Here is a 27,485-nt window from a genome sequence, read left to right on the forward strand (position 1 = left end):
TAATAATAATATTATTATTAATGATAATAATAATAATTTGTATTTTTTTTTATAATAATAATAATAATGAGAGTAATAATAACTATTTCAATATAATAACTATAATTTAACTTGACATTACATAAATCAATATTACAATTTATTAATTATATAATTCTATATATATATACATATATATATCTACACATAATTGTTCGTGAATCATCGAGAGCGGTAAAAGGGTAATTGAATATATGAACATCGTTTCAAAATTTTCTAGACTTAACATTACAGACTTTGCTTATCATCTCGAAATCATATAAAGATTAAGTTTAAATTTAGTCGAAAATTCCCGGGTCATCACAATCATCAGCAAAGTTGTTGGTGGCCTCTAGTACGTCTTCAAGCGGGATTTTTAAGTGACCTAACTGGGTAAATGTGGATGCCATAGCTCTGATAAATTGCAGAGGGCAAAAACTAATGGGTTAGAATTTATAATGAAATTAGATCAGAAATATATGCATGTAAGAACCACCTCCACCTCTTTGACTTTTTACACTTATACTACAACTGGCATGTATTGTAACAAGTAGACTATTACAACATTTTTACATAAATAATTGATTTCATTTGATCTGATTTGAGATTTTTATATACCTAATAATATTTAATATTGAATATTCAATTTGATATGATTGTATAAAATTTGATTTAATTTTTTATAAATATCTTTTATCTACATAAATCACAAGCATCTTTTATATCTACATAAATCACAAGCATAAATCCGCCACGTGTCAGTTGTGTATTCATCCTCACAAAATACAATTTTCTCAGAATTTTACATTAAATAAATTACTAATTTTCTAGATCTGACACGCGTCCTGTAGAAACACGGATTAAATCAAACCACCATTTTCCCTATTTCAAACGTTCCTTTCCTAAAAATTGAAAACTACCATTCCTTCTCAATCCATCTCTGATTGAGAATTATCAAACCCTAATCAAACCACGCTCTCCGATTCGTTGGTGTTTAACAATCAATCAATCGTCACACGTCTCAATTGAAATCCTAAATAAACATAGTAGCGTAAAACCTACCTTCATCCAAAATCAAAGTGTTATGCCTGGTTGCGGTATGTCAGATCTCATCATTTTAATCATCGATTCTCATCGTTGATGTTAATTTGATCAAATTTCAGTTCAATATTTTCTGAATTTCTCATCTTCTTCATCGTTGATCTTCAGGTTTGTTTGTTGATGATTTCTTCCTTCCTTCACCATCGTAGACACCTGCTTCGAATGGGTGAACAAAGGAGCTTCAAATGGGTGAATAAAGGTATGTCAGTTGATGTTTTTTATCTCTTAGGTTACGTGCTTTTCAAATTTCGCAAATAACATGTTCGAGGAAATGTCACATAGAATGAAATTATTAATTTATCGTAGATATGTGTATGTGGTATGTAATCATTTTATCAAGTTTAGATTTTTAGGGTTTTTTCTAATTCTTATTAATTTATATAAATTTTGTGTTAATTAATCTAATAAATTTGGTGCAGAATGTTTATGGGGTTTGAAGATATTGAGATGGATGATGATATTAGGGAGGAATTTTCATGCGAGCTTGTGTTGTCATATTGATGTGAGCATCATCTTGAATCTAAAAATGGAGTATTTGTTGTTTTCAGCCTTCATTAAAAGCTTATCATATCATTATCATATTATATTATATTATTCTTTAGGTTAATTATAGTGTTTAGTAGGAACATTATATTCAACAACAACATATTTTGCAAACTGTTATTAGTAACTACCGTCGTTTTATTCTATCGACCGCCATTTGATTCTATCGACCGGCCATTTGATTCCGTCCACCAGCGAAAAAGTGGTTATAGATCTCGGTTTCGTTTCTGACGAAGGAGTCGTTCTGGATCTCGGTTTCGTTTCTGACGAAGGAGTGATTTATAAATTTATCGATTTCGCTTAAAACTGAAAATCTGGCTATTATTAATGTGCCATTTTCGTCGAAAGACATTGATTCTACTATACTTCCAATACTGTCAACAAATGCTGCTAGATCCAGAAGTCCCTGCCAACATTCTGCCATTGATGTTACTGGATGAGAAAGATTTTTTTAATTCGTGAAGGTGAGGCGTCTATACTTTCATTAATGCCCATTATTTTGTTTGAAATTGAATTATGATCTTTCGGTAAATAACAGGTACAATTGTTGTAGTTAAATTACTGTAAATATGCCACTTGGTCTACAAGTTTCACTTGGGGGATTATTCACCATCAAATTCTCACACAGCCTCAACGGCATGTAATGAATCAGCAAATATTCCGAAGTCAAGTTAGATATCAAGAAACCAGGTATTTGATACTACTTTTTTCCTCAAGAAAGCGGGTTAAGCGAATTCATATACATCATAAATTCATAACTGACCTAAAGTCAGCTTCTTAAAAAATTATATGCTTTAGTCAGATTTGTTAGACTCAACAGTTTGCTATGATTAATTTGGGTTTTTACAGATTTGTTACAAATTTTCCGGCCGCTTTTTACAGTTTCCGCCTTTTTTTCCCTTTTTCGGCCGATTACCGATTAATTTGAAGGATTAATCGGAGACTTTAAAAAAAGGAGTAATCGGCGATTAATCGGGGATAAATCCCGTTTTTTGGAACACTGCATGTATCCCAACTAAGCTATCATTCCAAGTGTTATGAAATGGAATGCAGGTAATTTGTTTATCTCTTCACATAGAGTACTTATGTACAATGATGTAGCCTAGACATGTATATAAGAGTAATTGACCTTTAGAAAGTAGTATATTCTTGTGGTTTTTATAGATACCTGCTCGAACCAATCGTGCTCCGCCAAATATAGATGATAAAAAAATGGGCTTAGTTGTGATTTTTTTCTCTAACTGCTCGCAATATAATGCAAAACGCTACAACGACTATGTAGTTGGTGAAAGTTAACATTGTCAATGACTTTTTCGTATTCTATCAAATAGAGTTAATACTCAGAAACTCTATTTTCCAGTCTTCATTATTTTTTTTTCTAGACAACTACCAACTTAAACTACCTGCATATAAATCAAGTCAATAAATTTTTAATTTTAATACGAACTGTATTTTTTGTGTTTTTGTAGAAGAGTCAGAGAGCAAAGAGGTAATTGGGGAGGATCAGTGAGCATCAACGGGTTGAAACATCCAACTTTGTTGCTCATAAAGGTGATCCAAATTATGTCTTTCAACTATAACACCCAAATACTGATCACAAGATCTTTAAGTAAACTTTATTCGATTGTTTTTTTTATTTCCTCAATAATCCATTTTGTTTTAATAGTCCAGGGCCTTATTGAAGGTTCAAGTCTCCAGTACTTGACAAAACAGAACTTGAGTTTTGTTGTGTTCCATATTATTAATGATATGAATGCCTGCAAATGCTTTCTAACTTGAACTAGGTAGGTTGGTTAACGAAGTACGGAGTATCTTTATGTGAACTTTACATTTATTTTCATAAACTGAACTCTCACGATAACTTCTATCATGCCTTTCAGTAATGAATCACATGACCCAGTATATTTTCATGATAGTTTGATTTTAGAAAAGTCCCCTTCAGAAACAAATAAGTTTGATTCAAAGACACCAGGTGTGGGAAAAACAGTCACTTTTGCATCGATTCGTGATCCAACGGCTATGGAAGGCCAAGGCCAGGTAATTTTGGTCCCAGTTTTTTCTATTTTTTTATTTTATTTTTGATAAGTATCACGTGAATCATTGAATGATGATAATGATGGCCACTTATATCAGGTTCGGTTATGTGCACCTACAATGTGGTCGTAGTTCAATTTGCGGAGAAGATAATTTTCACACGAATAAAGGTAATGATTGTTTATTGCTTTCCATGATATAACTTCATGTTTGCTTTTCACTGTTTTTAAAGGTGTGCTTATTAAAAAAAAAAAAAAAAAAAAACTACTCAATCAACTGAGCCTGCGTCTTGGTTAGTTCTTTTATGCAAATATATTCTTTATTGTTAATTAACATCTTTATTATGAAATATGTTTTGAGAACGGGCCACATGGCGAAGGAAATTGTTTGGGCTCAAGTGTGTTGTTGGTCGATTAGTTGTTGATTTTGATTTCTCTCTTGGGCCATCAATATGAAATTATAAGTCTGACGTTCTTCTGACTTCAATAGCCGTTTTTGAAGTAACGGGTCATTCGATGCAGGTGGTGTAGAAGAAACTTAATGAGTTTCACTTATTTTTGTAGATAACGGATCTGAATAAGGAAGCGTTTTTGCATATTCATCATCGTTAAAACACCGCATATTCTTCATCGTTAAAACACTGGATTCTCTAGAGGAAACTCAAAGCTTTAAGAGCTTATAAAGATTTAGGTGAGAACTTCGGAAATTCTTATTTTACTTACTTCAGGTCCTAATGTTCATTTATGTCTTCTGTCCTTTGTCACCTATTTCTTCTTTTTAGATCTTACAAGTAATATATAAATATGTAAATGTAAATTATATACATGGTGTTGGTAGAGATAATGAGATGTGAAATGACATAGGAAATTTATATTATTTCCTGTAGTGTGTATGCCAAATTTATTTTTACCATATCAATATGTTCCAAAAACTTACATTATTCAAATGGCATGTTTTGTATTATAAATTTTATCATACTAATTCTTCATATGCCATACCTGCATATTTATTACAAATGAGCATGTTTAATTAGCCTATATGTAATTATACTTTCCTAAGTTTTTGGGTGGTCTGATCAAAATGTATAAGTTGGGTCAAAAGGTGAAACGGGTCGTCGTAGCACCAGGTCAAACAGGTTTCATCAAATCATATAAAGTTCTCGGCTATATTCAACATCACTTTTAAGTTAGTTCTTTTTAATATTTATGGTGTATTTAGAAAGTGGGTTGAAATTGCCAACTATAAACAATCTTATTTTTGTGGATGTTACTTAAGTGCAAGTAGTTTAAAATTCGTTATGGGTTGCTCCGAAATGTAATTTTCCCGATGGATAAATGTGAATTTGTGACGGGTACACAATTTCTTCATAACGAGAAAAGACTACCATATTCGGCCTGTTCATATATGAATGAGCCATAGTTACTATTTATAGGCTCATATATAATTGAGTCATAGTTACTACATATAGCTGAATCATGTATAATAATATTCCCTATCTAATTATTTTTTAATAACATGTATATTTTATTTGATATTGAATTTGATCATCTGGCATATTGAAGTTGGTTAAATTTTTGTACATACTTTGTAGGCTACAATGTGCTTGCTGAGGTACTGTTAGGCCTAATAAGCCACCGGGGCGGTTAATAACTAACCTATGTAGAGTTGTCGTGCAACACACGTGATCTTTAGAAGTATTCTGGATGGTTTCATCACGATTCGTAAGTTTTCTTATCGTGATCCTTTGAAGAACTTTGATAGGTCAAATGTCAAAGTTGTGATTGCAAACCTCATTACAGTGGAAGATATCCCAACAAAGACGGCCTTTGAGGTCCTCATTCATTATACATCCGCACTTTGACCTTTATTATTAACAATATTTTAAGTCGGCAGCAAGCGTCGATTTATTGGCGACTTGACTGACTCTTAGAGCCTAAAGTAATTTTCAGGCAGGATTTAAACCCATGAAAATTTGATTTTACCATTTTTATGGCGTCTCAATTTTATTTTTAATTTAATTTAATATTTTTAATATTTTTTTCCTACTTATTGGCCGGAGGTCCACTCGGAAGCAATCTCTCTATCCGTCGAATAGAGAGAGGGATGACTTTCTCTACTTTTGAGATTCTTTTCACTCTGGGTGGAGAAATGACTTGTCTTTATTCTCGGATAGGGGAAGGATTGTCTACATCTCACCTCCCCCATACACCACTTATGTGGTATTGGGTTTTGTTGTTGTTGTTGTTGTTGTAATATTTTGTTAATAATATACCGTAACTCTCTATGTTTGTGCTGGTGGGGATTTTTATAATGTTCCCCTAGAAACTGAAACACGGTAAAATAATATTTCGAAAGTGGCGGTCATAGTGTTTTGTGTAGAACAAATATACTTAAGGAGTTCATTCACAACAATACTTATGATACTGTCTTTATCATATCGTTAATTGATATAACCTTTTATGATTCAAGTTTGTTTGTTGAAGAGTCCTCGTGCAACACACGGGCTCTTAAATCTTAAATCTAGAGCTACTAATATATAAACAAGATGGCTGTAAATATTCGTCATTAAAAAAATCACGTGATGGCTGAAATGGATCAACCAAATGAATTACAACAAGAAGTGAACATCTGGAAATGTGAAATATTAATGTCCATGGTTAATGTTTTGGTGAGTCTAATTATTTTTATCATCACTCAAGTTTTATTAACATCTTCTATTATATAATAATGTGGCTAATTTATTTAATACATTTAAATGTTGTGCCTATTCTTAAATTTTTATAATTCTATTTTTTTGTAACGTCTGCCAAACAAATTGATGTTACTTTCTGGTCTACGAAGTGGTAAAAGAGTTTCATGCTTCAATATGGAGAAAATTAAGTACAAATGGAAGTTGAAAAAGAAAAGTCGAAGAAAAAACCAAATCTATGTGTGTTATGGATTCAAACGTTTCAAACAACAAAATCGACTCAAGGTAAGCACAAAATGTTTATTCTACTACCAATACAAGGAACATGCTTTTTATCTATTGCATGTTTACAGGAATCAGTAACGTAAACTTGTGCTATGAAGAACTGTACGAAAACATATTTTGAAGCTTTTATTTATATTTATTCTTTGTCCTTTACAAATTAAACACGCACCAATTATTAGGAAAATGACCGAAAAGTATTATATAATGTTTTCGGATGAGTACCCGTCCAACGGACGGGCTCATAAATCTAGTTGATATTAATATTTGATTCAAATATATAGATAATCTCATCTCATCTCACTCATCTATAATAAGAAAAAAATTATGATGTCATTTTTTATGCAGAAAACAAACCTGGCAAAATCCCAGCCGTTAGATAAGGTTCCTAATTTTAAATCCCAGCCATTTAAATTGCTAATAGCGTCATTTAAGTTGCTAACCTTTCTTAATTACACTGGTGCCCTTGACGGTTATTCAGAAATATAATACGCAATACTATATCCTAAACCTAATTAACTTACGCACACCCAATATGATTTTCGTCATATATCAAATCCGAATCTGATTTTGTTCATAGAAGCGAAGTTCGACGTGTTTAATCGTACTTCGTGATTTTGTTTAGGGTTTCTGATTTCCTACTTCAGTTTGAATGTTTGCAGTTTCGATTTCAAATTTTGGTTTAGAATTGTGCGATTACTTAGAATGACATAATCAATGAAATTCATTCAACAGATGTATTGTCGACGGCATTCAAGGCTACGGTTTAGAAGTTCTAATTCACGTATCTACTACAACATAGGGTATGAATTTCATCTTTCGGAAGATTGTGTTTTTTTAAATGTATAAATATGTATTGTTTCTCATATATCTCTTAAAATTAATACAGTTAATTAGTTAATGATAATAAATAATGTAATTCATATAATCCTATAATACAGGTTTTTTTTTGGGATCTATTGTGTCATGTTTCATTCTTTTTGTGCATCAATATGCATGTTGTTAATGCATCAAAGGGTTGAGAAGTGGGTGTGATGTCTGGTGGTATGATTGATTTTATCTGGCTATTTATAAGGAGTTTACTGATGATGGTAAAAGCTTCATTATGTCTTCATAAAGCTTCTGCAAATGCTGCTTCTGTATGGTTCTATTGCACCATTTGATAGTGCAAGTTAAAAGTTAACTCCAAGTTAGAAATAAACTGTAACTATATTATTGTCACAAAGTCCATATATTATGGTATATACAAGTATTTAGTCTAAACTAACATTTTTTCTTATTCATCGTTTGCAGTTTATTGACTATTTAACCACTTATTATTGTTGTTCAATTACAAAAATATAAGTTGTGCTCCTCAGGTGATTGTTACCATTCTATTTCAGGTATCATGCTCTTTATGAGGACAATTTTCATTTTCATTGCAATGATTATACTCTTTTTGGCTATTTCAAAACGTCAACATTGTAGTTTGGATGGGTTTGATGATAGTTATTGGTAAACTTTTGGCAATACCATGTTAGTCTAAACACTTATGGTCAACGGCTTTGATGTCATGACTCTTCAAAAGGTAATAAATAGATTTATTTTTGTGAGTAAAATAAGTTCACCGAAGTAAGAGTGATCTATCAGTGGGAAGCTGTAAAATATGACTGAGCATTAGATTTCAATGCATTGGTGCTCTAAGACAAGTTCTGTCACCATCTTCTTTTTGTTCATTACCTTTGATCTATTTGTGGGAAGCTGTAAAAGATGATTGGGCATTAGATTTCAGTGCAGATGATTGGAATACTTCCCCATAGAAACTCAGGTAACTGTCATTCTTCCATTTGTCGTTTTTTCTCCCATTTCTTAAGTCATTCATGACTTTTTCTTAATTATGATCATGGCAGGCATTTACAAGGATTGTTTTGACTAAACAATACCAAGGAGATATGATTATTTGTGTTCTATTTATGCTTATTAGTAGCTCTGTTCTTATCCGAGTTGAAAGTGGGCAATGGAGAAGAAGATAAACATCAAAGTTTCTGAGGGGTTAAGTATTTGATTGGTCATATGATTCCTTGTGGATGGGTGGGTTGTATTCTATTTTAGAAATAGCATACAACTTCAACTCAGATAAGATCCAATGCTCCAAATATTGTACATGGAATGGATGTTTCATATGGTTGACCTTGATAGTCTGATATCACATCTATAGTTGTTTTACTATTCCTCTTATGTTAATATATTGTATCGTATTCTAAAGGAATATTGAAAGTCTAATGATATTTTGTTATATTGTACTTTGTTAATTGTTATCCAGGTGGTAAGTTCTAGACATTATCTTCTCATCTCTCGCTTCAGAGCTTCTGTGAGAACCCATTCACACCAAGTGTAAATAATTGATTTCCTGTTTTCAGGTGGTGAATGAGTCCCACCATCTTCAAGTATTTCAATCTTCTTGCTTTACTTTATTTTTTTTGTCAATTTTTAGGGGTGGTGTCAGCAATCGGACATTTAATCAAGTCTTAAACATTGAACTGGACTAGATCACCGAGGTTTTGTATAACTTCTTGATTCATTTTCTGTTAACCCCACAGATTTTGATATACGAGCGGTGACAAATGATGCGTAAAGTTTCCGTTAGATGATTTAATGGGTATTCTGACCTTTTGTCATAATTGTTGAGTAGTTTCAAGGTTATTTGTATGATATATCTTAAATAAGAAATTTCAATGTTTAATTTTTTATGATTTGTTTAGCTAAATTTTCACCCTATATCATATTATAGGAAAAAGATTTGGGCCTGATATATCAAAAAAGGACAGGCACTTGACGTTAACTTATTGTGTTTGTGTTTTTGTTTTAAACAGATCAGAGGGAAATCATGATGAAAACACATGGCTAAACTTGCGTATTGAAGAACACAGTTTGGGGCTGTATTGTTCCTCTTGAACCCTAAAAGAACATATACATACCTCTCAACATCTTGTGTGCTTCCTCCTGTTTATTTCTGAATGACGACCAAAATACGACCTCTTAGTGTCCTCAGGTATTTTCAAATGAGTATTGTTTTATTTTAACCAATATTGAACTACGAACTGTTACTCCTGTTTCACAATCAGTAACACATTCAATCGAAGAACATTAAGTTTCGTCGCATCGACTCATGTGAACAGTATTCATGAATCGGGTTAGATATTAAGCCCTTTATTTCACTTATTGTAAGGTTTTGAATTATGTGGTTCGATAATTCACTTATTTTAAGGTTTCGATTATTTATTGCATTATTGTAACGTTATGAAATTTGAACCAGGTTCTATTTTGTTGCTATACAGCATCAGCTGCTACTCGAATTCTCTCAGTGTGACTGCCCTGTATGTCAACGGATTACCTAATTATGTGTTAAATAAAGTACAATTGAAAGTTATATAAAGAGTTAATTATACCTCAACTTTTGTAGAGTTACATTTGTATGACCAAGATGGTATGTATCGTATTACCTTAGGCTTCTAGATATAATTGTAGTAATGTAAGTATGTAACTAAGAATTCAATTAAAGGAACTCAATTTGAGATGAGCACTCATAAATTTCACTACAGAATGTTATAAGGTTCCTCATCCATATACAAATTGACCATTTTTAACCATTAAGTGGTAATTTCATTGATATAAGCAAATCATCGTTATCATTATTATTCATTATACTTCATAATAGTATAATATATAGTAGTATATAGTGTATAGCATACATTCTTATAGAGGCCATCTGATTAATTGATGCAAAATGTTTTAGGATTTGACAATAGAAGTTTTTGTAATACGGATTATATGTTAAGACAATTCACATCCGCTTGATAACTCACAGCCAGGTAATTATATCCAAAAAGTTGGTAATTATATCGAAAAAGTTGGTAATCGGTTAATTTTAAATTTGTTCTTACTTGACATACATGTGTACTTCTTTTACTAAATTTTTAAATTTAATAATCTACCATGTTCTAGTCCCGCGAATTCGCGGGTTATAACCTAGTATAACTATAATTGGATAGTGTGGTAAAGCACGATTGAAAATAGAATGGACAAAAAAAGTAAATGAGCAGTCAGAATTTTAAAGGGTGTCACATTTAACACTTGCCCCTCATGAAATACTGACGTCCCAAAATTGTCAAACTTAACTCTCTGTAACAGAGCTAGAGACGTCAAATTTCTGTCACCTCACCGTTAAAAAGTGCATCTGACGCCCTCGGTCTAAGACTGCTTCTAACCCTGCCTGTGACATCACAGGCAAAAGTGCACTTTTTGGCCCAAAAAGTGTACAGTGACTCTGACTGGACCATGTCAAATTTTGACCTACAATAACTCAAAATGTCAAGTGTATAGTGTCAAATATTTGTAGGGTCCACTAATTTATTTATTTTATTCATTTTATTTATTTTGTTCATTTTATCATATTATTTTAAAACATAAAATTATTAAAACTAATTTACTTTATTCCAGAAAAAAAAAGTACAACGTTTAAAAAAAAAAACACACCGAAATAAAAAAAAAGGGAAAAAAACATAAAAAAGACAAATAATTAAATAAAACTAATCTTCATCAGATTGTTCTTCGTCGGTGTCTAGATTTTGTGGTTTCGGTGGGTTGTCGAGCAAAGGCTTAAAATTATCAAGGTACATTCACTTAAGCCTAGTGAGGAAGTCTCGTTGTTCCGGGTAGGTGATATCTTCGATTTTCACCGATAAAACACTTGCACCCGTTAAAGCAGTGCGGAGGAGCTCCTGTTGATCTAAAAGTTTAATACTTTTAGTTTGTGCCTTTTTATGCTTCGAAATTGCGTTCAAAGCATCCTCCGCTTTTGACTAACGAGACGATTGACTAGAATCGGAGTCATGTGATTTTTTGGCCTTATTTTTAGCCTCGTCACGTCCCATTGGCCTACGAACAAAATCATCATCAAAAAGATCGTTTTGAGACAACGAAGGTTCAAAACTCTCGTCATCCGCACTAAGATCAACTCGACCACCCGTGCCCGGAACATGCCACTTTGATTTATCTTTCAACACATTCCAAGCGGCTAGGTTGTTAAACTTTTTCCCTTTTGTATTTAACACGTAGATTTGGTGGGCTCGTGTCAACACATCGACATCATTTGATCCACTTTTTCAATTGCGTTCTGAAGCGACCCGTCCTAATCCATCTGGACGAAGTCTTCAACATCTGGTTACATTGCGAGGTACTGACCTCTATATGATACCTTTTACAAACATTGCATTCGTTTTTAAAAGACAAACTTCCATTACATCGAAAGTTGACAGGCATGCATACCATTTCATAATATATCCAAACTATAATGACTTAATAATATTCTTGATGAACTCAATGACTCGAATGCAACGTCTTTTGAAATATGTCATGAATGACTCCAAGTAATATCTCTAAAATGAGCAAATGCACAGCGGATTTTTTTTTTCAAACCTAAGAATAAACATGCTTTAAAGTGTCAACCAAAAGGTTGGTGAGTTCATAGGTTTATCGTAATCAATCATTTCAATATTTTAATAGACCACAAGATTTCATATTTCAATTTCTCATAAACATAATCTCATATCAGGCATTTCGCAAACTGCATAGAGATAAAAATCATTCATATGGTGAACACCTGGTAACCGACCTTAACAAGATGCATATAGAATATCCCCATCATTCCGGGACTCCCTTCGGACATGATAAATTCGAAGTACTAAAGCATCCGGTACTTTGGATGGGGCTTGTTGGGCCCAATAGATCTATCTTTAGGATTCGCGTCAATTAGGGTGTTTGTTCCCTAATTCTTAGATTACCAGACTAAAAAGGGGCATATCCGGTTTAATAATCCAGCCATAGAATGTAGTTTTAAATACTTGTGTCTATTTCGTAAAACAGTTATAAAAGCGCATGTATTCTCAGTCCCAAAAATATATATTGCAAAAGCATTTAAAAAGGGAGCAAATGAAACTCACAATACGATATTTTGTAGTAAAAATATTCATACGACGATACTAAACAATGCATGGTTGGCCTCGGATTCACGAACCTATATTATTCATATATATATATATATCAAAATATATAATAGTAATCGAACAATTTTATATATTGTTATTAATAATATATTTGTTATATTATATGTTATTTAGATATATTTAATTTGTGTGTTGTATATATCTATTATTTACCATTAATAATATTAAAACTGTATTTTACGGTTTATATTTAATAAAAAATATTTACTTATATATTTACTTATATATTAATTGATATCTTTTATATATAGCTTATTTAATATCTTTGTAGTAATAAAAATATAGTGTAATGTATTCTTATATAAAAATATATATTTGTAATAATATTGATAGTTTTGGTTATAACAAAATAATAACTTTAGTAATAATGATGATAATGATAATAAGTTTAATAATAATAATAATACTAATAATCATATTAATACTAGTTATGATAATATTCTTAATAATACTAATAATTATAAAATAATACGAATTCTAATATTAAGGATAAAAATAATAAATTTTATTACTTTCATAATAATAGCAATAATAATAATCTTAATTATAATGATGATAATAAAAATAATGATTTTGATACTTATAATAATAATTTAATAATAATGAAGATGATAATAATAATAATACTTAAAGATAATACTAAAATGATATTAATATTCATGATACTTATATTAATACTAATGATAACAATAATTATAATACTTATAATTGTAGTTATGATAATAATAATAATAATAATAATAGTTATAATACTAATAATAATAATAATAATAATAATAATAATAATAATAATAATAATAATAATAATAATAACAATAACAATAACAATAACAATAACAATAACAATAATAATAATAATAATAATAATAATAATAATAATAATAATAATAATAATAATAATAATAATAATAATAATAATAATAATAATAATAATAATAATAATAATAGAAAAGAGAACTACCTTTAAATCAAATTTAAAAAAAAAAAAACTGACATCGCTCAGGCTCGAACCCGAGACCTCTTGCTCATACCAAACATACTCAGCCATCCAGCCAATTTCGTTTTTCTATAATATTACTCAATTAATTTGTATTTATAATATTTCTGTTTACTTCCATCTTCTTCCTCTTTGTAAATATAAGCAGCGATATGGTACCCACATAAATTCAGTTTCGGCTCAACTAGAAACCGACAACCCATTTAGAACTGATTAGCAGTCCGTTAATCGTGATCTATTAGCCCAAATAATCCTGAGTCTGGTTACAAGTTCGACAGAAAAGAAAAAAAAGTCGGCGAAGCACTTTATCCCTAATTGGCACGAGTGGGGTTTTTGTTCCACTAATTTCGTTCCACTAATCTTCGTTCATCATTATTGTAATGATTCCACCATGTACGTATTATATAATCACCCTATCTATTCATATCGTTACCTACCATTCATCATCACTAACCCTTTGAATAAAAAAAAACGAGAGGAATGGCAATGATAAACGAAGCTTTTGCAAGTTGCAGGTGTTGTATGTTTGATTCATTAAGGAATCAAACAAGATTGGAAGTGAGAACTAGAGATAGATATGGTGAAGTATATATAGAGAGAGATGAGAGAGAAGGGAAATAGAGGTAAAAAAAATGGTTCTTGGTTAAAAAAAAAGTAGCAGCTTATGTTGGATCATTAATGGTGGGTTGGTTTGCGGGGTATCCGGTTATAAACAGATCGTAGCAGCTGATTAGGTCGATGGTGGTTCGGTTTGGGTTGTGATCATCGATATATAGCAAGAACAAAAGGGTTTAAGTTGTAAGTTTATTAAGTTGTTGATAGTAACCGAGGAAGAGAGAGAGGTGATTTACGATGGTGCTGTAGTTGTCGAGTAGAGTAACCAGACACGAAAACAAGTAGAAACAATTGTTGCAGTAGCAGGTTCACGTTAATGGTTACTTGGTTTTCGAAGTAAATAGAAAACAGAAAGAAATAGCAGTTTAGCAGTGGCACGAACATTGATCAGTTTGTTGTTGTTTTGGGTTTAAGAACAAGGAACGACTTCTATTATTTTTCTCTTTATTTTCTGTTTTTAATTTCCCAATTGCATTAGTGGATAGCAGCATATAAAGATAGTAATCGACTGATTGAAGCAGTAATATGGTACTATCGATTTTTGTTTTGTATAGACAATGAAATCGACATTTTTATTCGCTCAGACAAGAAGGACTATAAAGAAGAATAAAATAGAGAAACTGATGTCGATGGAACACTGATTTTTACTGGATGAACGTGATAAGAGATTGATCGGACATAAGACAAAATTATCTACAGCTTCGATTGAGATACATAACACATTTTGGATCCTATGATTTTTAAATACATATTTATTTATATATGTAAATATATATATATATATATATATATATATATATATATATATATATATATATATATATATATATATATATATATATATATATATATATATATATATATCCATATTTGTTTGTTTATATAATCTGTATTTTATATATGTATATGCATGTGTGTGTATGTATATATATATATATATATATATATATATATATATATATATATATATCATTAGTTATATATCTATTTATATAATCTAAATTTAACTAATATTAATAACAATAATAATAGAAATAATAATAGTTTGTATATGAAAATGATAATAATAATATCATTACTTATAATACTTTATAATTTTAAAATAAAAATAAATAATAATTTTAATAATACTGATATTAATATTAATAATAATAAATGACAAAAATAATAATATGATAATTCAATACTAACAATAATGAGAGAAAATAAGTTTAATAATAATTAATAATAATGATAATTATAAGATGATGAGTTTTAATGATAATAGTTATAATACTTATAAAAGTAATAATAATAATGATGTAACAATTTCCATGTATCAAAATTTATATCTATTTTTAATTTTAATAGTATTAACAATACTGATGTTATTATTAGTAATATAACAACTATATGTTAACTTGTAATTAAATATATTAATGTTACAATTTATTAATCATGTAATATTTAATAATTTTATAATACATATATATATATATATATATATATATATATATATATATATATATATATATATATACATACAATTTTTCGTGAATCGTCGAGAATAGTCGAAGGGTAATTGCATCTATGAAATAGTTAATTTTTTTTTTTAAGATTCAACCTAACAGACTTTGCTTATCGTGTCAAATTCATATAGAGATCAAGTTTAAATTTGGTCGGAAATTTTCGGGTCGTCACAGTACCTACCCATTAAAGAAATTTCGTCCCGAAATTTGATCGAGATTGTCATGGCTAACAATAAGAATGTTATTATGACGAATATCAGTTGATACATAGGGTTTTATCATTATTAATTAATATAGATAAAACAATTTGATTATGTGAAGAGTACGAGTGAAGTTATCACAAAAGAGTGAGGTGAAGAAATAAAATTCGTCTAACTTTTGACATAGTCACGGCTGCTTTACGGAATTCAAGGGATTTAAAGAAAATCTTCGAAACCTAAAAGATTTGATTCTTCGGCGAATAAGGAAATGAAGATCTCTATAATTAAATACGGTGATCCACCTTGATTACTCCGTCTGATATTTCCATTATAAATTAAACTTTTTTCGTTCCATTATTTTCACCATTCCTATACTTTCTTTCTTAGTTCATACATCCAAAAGATTGTGAAAATTCTTAATCCAGTTCTAATCCTTGATATTTTCCTAATTATCATTTCTGTCATCCTTCTTTTCAATCTTTCACCAGAAAAATCTGGTTACTTCTACTATTACCTTGGGATAATACTATTCTTAATTCTACCGTGTCATTATATTGCTATTCATATTAATATTCACGGTTTGTAACCTCCGTGTTGTTATTGGACTTTATATTTTCTCTTATATTTTGGAGCTCTTTGCCTTTTTATTCTCTTCTCGACCTCTAGTAAAGCGAGTAATGGTCCAAAATTCGTAAGTATGGAGTTTCGAATGAACTTAATGTCCTAAACAAGAAAGAACGTAATAGCACAATTTGATTTGTCAAATTACCAGAATCATTGAGAACAGAACTATTAAGAATATATTTTCTTGATATGTTCAGAAGTTAAGCAGAATGAAAGAGTTATGTAACATGGCATGTGATGACGTTATGATTTGTGAATCATCACGTTTCATTAGAAACTCAGCATGACTTACTGTAATATAATCACGTTGATCAAGTGTCATTATATTATACTAACTCATGCATCAGTTCCCAACATTACTTCAAAAACATTCATATTTTGATTCGAATTTTTCAGAATTTAGAAACGAAAACATTTTCCTTTCTGATGTAACACTGATAACGCGAGAAGATAAATGATTTCGGATAAGAATAGTTATGAAATTACTTTTAGAAATATCGAGGATATTTATAATAGAGGATACGATAATATCTTAGATTTTTAGAATCAAATTATGATGAAGAAATTCATTCACGATGATTTAGAGCAATTAAGGAGCAAGGTATTCGCTAATGACTTCAGCAGATATTGAATCATTTGGATTCTTTGAAGGCATGTTTATTCTTTGTGATTTATCCTCAGCCTCCTTCATAGTTTCGCATAATCCGCTTTTCGGTACTAAATTTTCTATTGAGCGTTTCCAACACTCCATTCTTTATCATCATACTTTTGAGTGTTAAGGTCGTTTACAATTTTTGCTGCTTCATTAGCATTTTCAACCTTCAGAGTATTAATCCGCAGACTGGGTGCTTACCAGAGTTTCAGAATGGAAGATCATAATTCTAAGAGATATTTGTTATATGTACACATATAACTGTGGATGTAGAAACATTGCGAGATTCAAAATACTATTTGCTAATTCCCGGTAATTGGTATGGCAATTCTTGTTATAAGATGTGGATGAGTATATGATAGGGTTTTTAATGGACAATTATAATGGTTTTTCGGAGAGACTTAAGCCAATGAGTAATGAAGTTGCTGGTAAGTTTACTGCTAATGTGGTGAGATATAAACGGTTTTTCGGTAACGATGACGAAAGGGAAACTTATTTATCAATGTTATAATAGGCTAATTCGAATGAAATTCGAAGTTGATTTGCTGAAGCTGTGACAAAATTGGCTACTTTGAAGAGGGATTGTAAAGTTATTTTCTGTAATAACAACGCCAAAGGAGCTAACACAGATACGTGTTAAACGTTTACTCAGGTTCCGAGAGTTTTTCAGGTGCATAACTATATGCATCAATCTTTTCTTCTGTAGATGAAGTGCGGTTGGTTCATTCTCTCGATTGAGGTGTTTTTCAAGAATCATGAAAGGTTTGAACGCAGATTGTAATCGTCGAGATACAAATGAGATTTAAGATGAAATCAAGTGGTAAACTTGAAGAATTGTTTAGTTTCATATGTTATAATCAATATTCTAATTCATTTTAATTGTTCAATATTGACAGTCCACAGTTAACAGTCCACAATTTGTAGTTCAACAATTCATATATAGTTTAATATATAATATTCGAATTAATTAATACGTGTCGTGACCCGTTATATACATGTCTCAGACTCGATCACAACTCAAAGTATATATATTATTGTAGAATCAACCTCAACCCTGTATAGCTAACTCGAGCATTACTGCATATAGAGTGTCTATGGTTATTCCAAATAATATATATAGATGAGTCGATATGATATGTCAAAACCTTGTATACGTGTCCCGATATTTAAAGTGCGTAAAATAAATAACAGAAATTAAATGACGATAAATAAAATTGCGAGAATTAAAATTGCGGTAAATAAAATGCGATAAATAAATTGCGATAAATAAATTGCGATAAATAAAAGGTAATACGGAATTAACAGTTAGCTAGGAACAGTTAGCTAGGATTTTGTTAGCGTGGATTCTTAACAAAATTTCTCATAGTTAATTTGTTTGTTTCTAACAAATTTTATTTTGTCAAATATTTTCTTCATTATGCCACTTGTTGGATTCTAATAAGTCAAAATCCAATTATGAAATTGAATGAAAATGGTTACTCTGTGGTGAACGGATTCGTATAGCTGTGGGAGTAAGTAGGATAGTAAATGACTGTTGAATCAGATTCAAAGAATGTACAGTGTAACTTACTAATGTGAAAACTAAATATTCCTCGGGTATTACTTACCCGTTAAAATATTTTCACCATTAACAGTTTGTACGAAAGATTTTTTAATTACAATATTTATGAAAATATATATACATATATATTTTCTTCAGATGTAGTCATGGATTTAATGAGTTAATATGATATTAATCTCATTTGATTTACCGTTAGAACTAGAATATATAATCTCTAAAACATTAGAAATTACATAATCGTTATGCAGAACGAAGATAAATGATGTAGAACAATTTGTAGAACGATGATTAAGTTCGAGGTATGGACTGTGATGTTGAGACGTGTGTTGTTGATGGTACGGGTATTGTTGGTGGTAGTTTTATTGATGTCGGTGATGTTGCTGAAGCTGATAAGTTTTGCACCATATTCTCCAAATTGATTACTCGAGCGCGAAGCTCGTTGACTTCTTCTATTATTCCGGGATGATTGTCGGTCGGAATGAGCGGATGAGTAAGGTTTAGAATTTTAAATAGGATTTAATCGTGGCGAGATATTCGGGAAATGAGGGTGAAAATGGTGTTTCAATTTGGTTCGCCGGTGAGTGCTTCAGGTTCATCGCCAAGAGGGAAATTTGGTTGATGGGAAGTGTCGCCTTCTTCTCGTCTCCATTGATTAAGTCGACTACGAACTCATCAGATAAATTGGGGATGAATGATTGGTTGATTCATTCTAGTAACGCATGCTTTCGGAGCTCAGGTGGATATCTATATCGAAATAGCTGTCGGAATTCGAGGAATTGGAACTGGTTGAGGGATCCATCTCGTACGATCAGATGGAGGATTTTTCGATATGAAATGATTTTCGAATATTGGATGATATTCTAACTACATATAATATCTATATATATATTACTAAAGATTTCGTAGACTACGGAAGAATTTACGGCATATGTCAGGCAAGTATACAGTAACATATGCGCTAAGATATGAATTATCAGATACGCTAAGATATGAATTTTGTCTATACACTATTCATGCAGTCAATGCAGTAAAACGTGTCTAGACTAAGAATGATAAGCAAGTAATTTCCTAAGGATGATAAGCAGGTAATTTTCGACACAAAATGATAAGCAAAACTTTTGACATGCAGACACGGTCGAAGTCCAGACCCACTAATGCATCTAAACAACTATCAGTTAGACACACTAATGCAAGACCTGGTTCGCTAAGACCACCGCTCTGATACTACATGAAGCGACCCGTCCTAATCTATCTGGATGAAGTCTTCAACATCTGGTTACATTGAGAGGTACTGACCTCTATATGATACGTTTTACAAACATTGCATTCGTTTTTAAAAGACAAACTTCTATTACATTGAAAGTTGACAGGCATGCATACCATTTCATAATATATCCAAACTATAATGACTTAATAATATTCTTGATGAACTCAATGACTCGAATGCAACGTCTTTGAAATATGTCATGAATGACTCCAAGTAATATCTCTAATATGAGCAAATGCACAGCGGAAGATTTCTTTCAAACCTGAGAATAAACATGCTTTAAAGTGTCAACCAAAAGGTTGGTGAGTTCATAGGTTTATCGTAATCAATCATTTCAATATTTTAATAGACCACAAGATTTCATATTTAAATTTCTCATAAACATAATCTCATATCAGGCAAAAGCATGTATTCTCAGTCCCAAAAATATATATTGCAAAAGCATTTAAAAAGGGAGCAAATGAAACTCACAATACGATATTTTGTAGTAAAAATATTCATACGACGATACTGAACAATGCAGGGTTGGCCTCGGATTCACGAACCTATATTATTCATATATATATCAAAATATATAATAGTAATCGAACAATTTTATATATTGTTATTAATAATATATTTGTTATATTATATGTTATTTAGATATATTTAATTTGTGTGTTGTATATATCTATTATTTACCATTAATAATATTAAAACTGTATTTTACAATTTATATTTAATAAAAAATATTTACTTATATATTAATTGATATCTTTTATATATAGCTTAATTAATATCTTTGTAGTAATAAAAATATAGTGTAATGTATTCTTATAAAAAAATATATATTTGTAATAATATTGATAGTTTTGGTTATTGAAACAACCCAACCCGTATTTCCATACAATATATTTTTTTTATTTCACATTTACGTGCCAATAAAATATGTAAACCATTCCACAAGTTCCATTTAAAACATACCACAATTTAAATGTTTACAAGGCACGAAGGCCATTAATTAAGTTTAATACAAGTTTGCCCCACTACAAATGATAGTTTATAATCCAAACGACACTTCGAGCATGGTTTGGGACTAAACTATCCAAAACGTTAGGCCAACTTCCAAAGCTAACAAATCCAAAAGCGTCCCCTAACAATAAGGCGGGATCTCTAATCCAAACGAATGCCCTTACCCTTGTCCACGCCGGAACCTATAAAATGGTAAACAACGAGAGGGTAAGCAATGCTTAGTGAATGCAATAATTATACATACATATATATAACCCATTTATTTGCAATCACAAATACCAAATACCTCGTACGAACATGTAACTCACAAAGCAAGTCAATCATACCCGAAATACCAACAAGTCGTACATTGACACAAAATCTCATTAGCATATACTCAACACAATATATATATATATATATATATATATATATATATATATAATGCTAAACGATCACAACACAATATGGTTAACCATAACGCTATGGTGCTACCGGCACGTGGTTCACACCATACGCATTTGAGTCTCACTCTTTTATAGTGCTACCGGCACATGGTCCACACTTTGACACTACCGGCACGTGGTTCACGCCTCATTTTATAGTGCTACCGGTACGTGGTTCACACTCGATGCTACCGGCACGTGGTTCACATCCTATATCCGTCACATACATGTTATGGCACTACCGGCACATGGTTCATGCCATAACATTCAAAAATAAACACGCCATATACATGAACGTATAATTATTCCACTCACCTTATCATCTTTGGTGAACTAGGAAATCAAGCTCGCAACCTTCAATGCAACGTACCTATTACATTAAGTACACTTTCAATACACAAACTAGTTGGACTAGACACCAGCATTTAACACTTGAGCATTTAATGACCCAATTGCATTAAATGACTCATTTACACCAAAACCGCCCATTAATTGCCAAGACCCATTATAATTCCCCAAAAGCTAGTGATTATAGTCCAATATCAACAACTAACACCATCTAGGGTATTTTCATACCCATCTTGCCCAAACTAGGTCAACATTACCCATTTGACCCATTTTGACACTTAAACTTACAAATTTAGTCAAACTTAACCCATTTACAAATCTTTCGACATTTAACATGTGTATTAGTGCCTAACATCACATTTAACACTTACAAATCTCAAACAACAAGACCAAGGCCTAGGTTATAGCTATTAGGGTTTTCCTTTCATCAATATAACCCAAATTCACCCATTTAACCCCCAGATGGTCATACAAGCCTCAAGTACACAAAACCCTAGCCATAAACCAATTAAAACTCAAAACATAGAGTTAAGACTTACCAATACAATCACAACGTAGCTAGAGACGTAGGGAACAACTTTAAAACTCGGACTTGGGTGGGATTTGGTCTTCTTCTTCTTCAAGTGAGCTCTCTCTCACTAAACCCTAACTCTCTCTCTAGGATTTAATTGGTGAAGGTGAAGATGTGATAAATGAGGATTGGGTAAGGTTGAATCAGCTTTAAACTCCCCAAAACCGGCCACAAGTGAAAGGACTATTATACCCCCAAAAGATGCCATTTAAAATGGCTAAAAAGTCATTTCAGCGACATTTGTCGCGTTTCGCGACACTTCGTCGCGTTTCACGACACCAGGACGCGATAAACAGCACTCAAATGCGACAAAGTGGTCAGAAATCACCATCAGAACTTGTTTCGTTTCAAGCATGTTTGTCACGGAACGCGACACACCAGAACGCGACAAACTGCACTCAAACTCGACAGATTACCTGATGTACTCCAATTTCACTTTTAAAACATCCCAAAGTCAAACGTGGTCAAAGCATTACATCCAAACTATTAAATAATCATTCTTGGACTTCAAATGATGCCCCGAGCGTCATGTTTAGATAAACGGTGTGTTACAACTCTCCTCCACTTGAATCGGAGCGCGTCCTCGCGATCCAAGCCGTATGACAAGCCGGAAGATACACCAATACAAATTCTTCGGGTTCCCATGTAAACTCAGAACCTTTACTACGACTCCATTGAACTTTAAAAGTTCTCACCTCTTTATTTCTCAACGTCTTTACCTTTTCATCGAGTATAGCAATCGGCTTCTCAACATACTTTAATTTGTTGTTTAATTCAATCTCGTCTAACGGCACCCATGAAGAATCATCCGCAAGACACTTACGGAGATGGGAAACATGGAATGTATTATGGATCCCCGCAAGCTCTTCGGGTAATTCCAAACGATACGCAACTTCGCCAACACGAGCTAAAATCTTAAACGGACCAATAAATCGAGGAGCTAACTTTCCTCGTTTTCGAAACCGAATAACTCCTTTCCATGGCGAAACCTTAAGCATCACCATGTCGCCCTCTTGGAATTCGATCGGTTGCATTCGTTTGTCGGCATACGACTTTTGTCTATCTTGAGCCTTTTTCAAATGATCCCGAATCATATCAATCTTGCTATTCGTTTCTAAGACCAAATCGGTACTCCCGATTTCCCTTTGACCAACTTCACCCCAACAAATCGAGGTTCGACACCTTCGCCCATAAAGCATCTCATACGGTGGCATTCCGATACTAGTATGATAACTATTATTGTACGAGAATTCCACCAAAGGTAAATGCTCGTCCCAACTACCAACAAAATCAATAATACACGCCCGTAACATATCCTCCAAAGTTTGGTTCGTACGTTCGGTTTGACCGTCCGTTTGAGGATGATACGCCGTGCTCAATTTCAATTGCGTACCCATATCTTCATGAAACTTTTCCCAAAACCGAGATGTAATACGAGTATCTCGATCCGAAATAATAGAAATAGGAACTCCATGTCGAGAGATTACTTCCTTGATAAAAAACTTAGCCAAGGTCTATAACGATATCGCTTCCTTGATGGGAAGAAACAAAGCACTTTTCGTCAATCGATCAACTATAACCCAAATCGAATCAAATTGGGTCCTCGCCGTCTTTGGTAACTTTGTGATAAAATCCATGGTAATGTGCTCCCATTTCCACTTCGGGATTTCCAACGGTTGTAACTTACCATACGGCTTTTGATGTTCGGCTTTAACTTGCAAACACGTGATGCATTCCTCCACATACTTAACAACATTACGTTTCATGCCCGACCACCAATACTCCTTCCTTAAATCAAGGTACATTTTTGTTGCACCCGGATGAATGGAATACTTTGACTTATGTGCTTCATCAAGTAGCACTCGTCGATAATCCCCCATCTTAGGCACCCACACTCTTCCTTGAAAAGACAACAAACCATGCGAGCCCATAGTAATGAACTCCGATTGCCCCACTATTCGTTCCGCATGCTTGTTATGAACGTAAGCCTCTATTTGAATCACACCAAGTTTTTTAAGAAAATCGTTAGTAATAATCATACGTAACAATCCCAATCGTAACGCCGGGTGGTGACTCTTTCGACTTAACGCATCCGCGATCACATTCGCCTTGCCCGGATGATAAAGTATTTCACAATCATAATCTTTTACCACATCCATCCACCTACGTTGGCGATAATTCAAATCTTGTTGATTGAAGAGGTGTTTTAAATTCTTATGATCCGAATAAATCGTACTCTTGACACCATACAAGTAATGGTGCCAGATTTTCAACGCATGCACAACCACCGCCAACTCAAGATCATGAGTCGGATATCTCGTTTCATGTTCCTTTAGTTGTCGAGAGGCGTAAGCGATGACTTTACCTCTTTGCATTAGAACACAACCGAGTCCATTTAATGAAGCATCACAATAGACCATCATATCCTCCACACCTTCCGGCAACACTAACACCGGAGCTTGACACAACTTCTCTTTTAACAATTGGAAAGCGATCTCTTGCTCATTTTCCCAATTAAATCTAGCATTCTTCCTCGTCAATTTCGTCAATGGAGAAGCAATCTTAGAAAAGTCTTGGATAAACCGACGATAATAACCGGCCAATCCGAGAAAATTTCGGATTTCCATAGGCGTAGTCGGTCATCCCCAACTCTTTACCGTCTCAATCTTCCCCGGATCTACTTGAATACCATCTTGGTTCACAATATGGCCAAGGAATTGAACTTCCCTTAGCCAAAATTCACATTTGGAGAATTTTGCATACAACTTCTCCTTCCGCAACGTCTTCAACACACCACGCAAATGATGTTCATGTTCCTTCATACTTTTTGAATAGACAAGTATGTCGTCAATGAACACAATTACCGACTTGTCCAACATAGGTTGGCACACTCGGTTCATAAGGTCCATGAATGCTGCCGGTGCATTCGTAAGACCAAAAGGCATAACTACAAACTCAAAATGCCCATAACGCGTTCAAAAAGCCGTTTTCTCAATATCTTCCTCACGGACCCGCATTTGGTGATAGCCGGATCGTAGGTCGATTTTAGGGAAATACGTTGCACCTTGGATTTGGTCAAACAAATCGTCGATCCGAGGCAATGGATAACGATTCTTGATCGTCACTTTATTCAACTCCCGGTAATCGATGCACATTCGCATACTACCATCCTTCTTTTTTACGAATAAAACCGGAGCGCCCCATGGCGAAGCACTCGGTCGAATAAAACCCTTCTCAAGCAACTCTTGGGTTTGATTTAACAACTCTTGCATTTCCGTCGGTGCTAAACGATAAGGAGTTTTAGCAATGGGAGTAGCTCCCGGAACCAACTCAATGCGAAATTCAACTTGTCTTTCCGCCGGAACACCCGGTAACTCGTCCGGGAAAAAGTCTTCGAATTCACTAACCACCAGAATTTCACGAATGGGTGGTGGCTCATCACGAGTATCAACAACATGGGCAAGAAAAGCCATTGCACCACTAACAAGAAAACGACGTGCCCGTGCAAAAGAACATATCGGCACAAGTCTTCTTCGTTTATCGTCGTGAATCCAAATTGCTACAAAACAAATGAAATTATCAAGGATATTAACACATTCTATATGCTATGGCCTTTACCAATCCCAAACACCCTTCACAGAATCACCGTCAACCGCAACATCTTGCTACTGCTTCCATAAAAATTCTTCTCATCATATTGTAACCTGCAGAACACCTTCACTATGTTGCTGCTACAATCTTCTTTATGTTTAATCCATGGAACCACCAAAACGCCACCTATAATCATAACAAAAATAGCTTCACTTTTTCTACTACTGCTATAGTGCTACTTCTACTATTGTGATTCGTGTTTTATGTTTCTATTTCAAATAATCACCAAGTCAACCTAAACTGGATTTGTTTGCTTATGTTTCTTGCTTCTTGTTTGATTGTAAACAACCATCAAACCCACCACTTTTATCAATATTAATCAATCATCAAATAAGTACCATAGAACTTATTAATTTTTCTATTCTTTTTGTCAAGCTACAAACGAAAACCAAATAAACTTACACCATCGTGATACGGCTGCTCCCTTCCTGTATTCCTTCTGTTTTCCTGTTAAAACACAAATAATGATGATTAAATTGTTGTTGTTAATTGTCGCTGCTACTACAACTTTCTGTTTCTATCTATCAACACGAAACACCACCATCACAAACCTTGCTATTAGGTATTGTTATCAAACAACCACCATCTTCAACTCGATCACTGTTTTCAGTTCTGTCCGAATAAATAAATCATCATTTAATCAAATATTGTAGACGGAATAAAGAAACTAAGAAGAATATCAATGAATCGATTATCTACCTGAATTAATTGTTGAATCGAATATTTAATCGATTAGTGAAGGAGGATGATATTCGATGATATTGAAATCTGACAACCATGAATCGATAACCTAATAAACATTGTTGATTGCTGCGTGATTGATCTGTTAAGGATGATGATGATTGCTGTTAGATTGTGCGATGATGATATCATCTTCCTGCGTGTTGCTACTGCTATATTCGATCTATTTTTTTTGGGAAACCCTAATAAAATGCTACTAGGTTAGAATGTCGATTGCTTCCTCTTTTATTCGTTAGGCTGAACATATCATCCACTAAGTTAACTTGGGCTGAAATAAGGTAGTTGGGCCAAGATCCACTTTTTGTTTTTCTGGTGGGCTTAAACAAGGACGATACATACGGGTTATAAGAATTTATGAGGGATATAAAACAGAAAAATGGGCAGCAGCCCAATGGTTATGGAGAGATTCGGGTATGCGAGGGGTCACGGGTTCGAGTCCTGACGGGTGCATTCTTTTTATTGAGCTTCTCTTCAAAGGTTGTAACTTATTTTTATTATTATAATTATTATTATTATTATTGTTATTATTATTGTATAATTATTATTATCATTAAAATTAATATTATGAGTATTTTTAACATGACTAATAATATTATTACCATC

The 27,485-nt window shown here is 32.7% G+C and overlaps 1 long non-coding RNA gene across 10 annotated transcripts; it reads left to right on the top strand.

The window, feature by feature from the left end:
* Positions 1–853: 853 nt before the first annotated feature.
* On the top strand, positions 854–5,762 carry LOC139872254 (uncharacterized). Of its 10 annotated transcripts, XR_011766971.1 has the most exons (10): positions 854–1,115; positions 1,228–1,318; positions 1,539–2,126; positions 2,201–2,715; positions 3,132–3,213; positions 3,329–3,446; positions 3,543–3,699; positions 3,796–3,866; positions 4,260–4,386; positions 5,288–5,762. It is a non-coding gene; the product is annotated as an uncharacterized lncRNA (long non-coding RNA). The 10 variants fall into 10 exon arrangements; XR_011766968.1 differs by having other exon boundaries at positions 3,132–3,446; XR_011766973.1 differs by having other exon boundaries at positions 3,132–3,446; positions 3,579–3,699.
* The last annotated feature ends 21,723 nt before the right edge of the window (positions 5,763–27,485 follow it).

The sequence above is a fragment of the Rutidosis leptorrhynchoides genome, chromosome 10, assembly GCF_046630445.1.
Source record: "Rutidosis leptorrhynchoides isolate AG116_Rl617_1_P2 chromosome 10, CSIRO_AGI_Rlap_v1, whole genome shotgun sequence".
In the NCBI taxonomy this organism is placed as follows: Eukaryota; Viridiplantae; Streptophyta; class Magnoliopsida; order Asterales; family Asteraceae; genus Rutidosis; species Rutidosis leptorrhynchoides.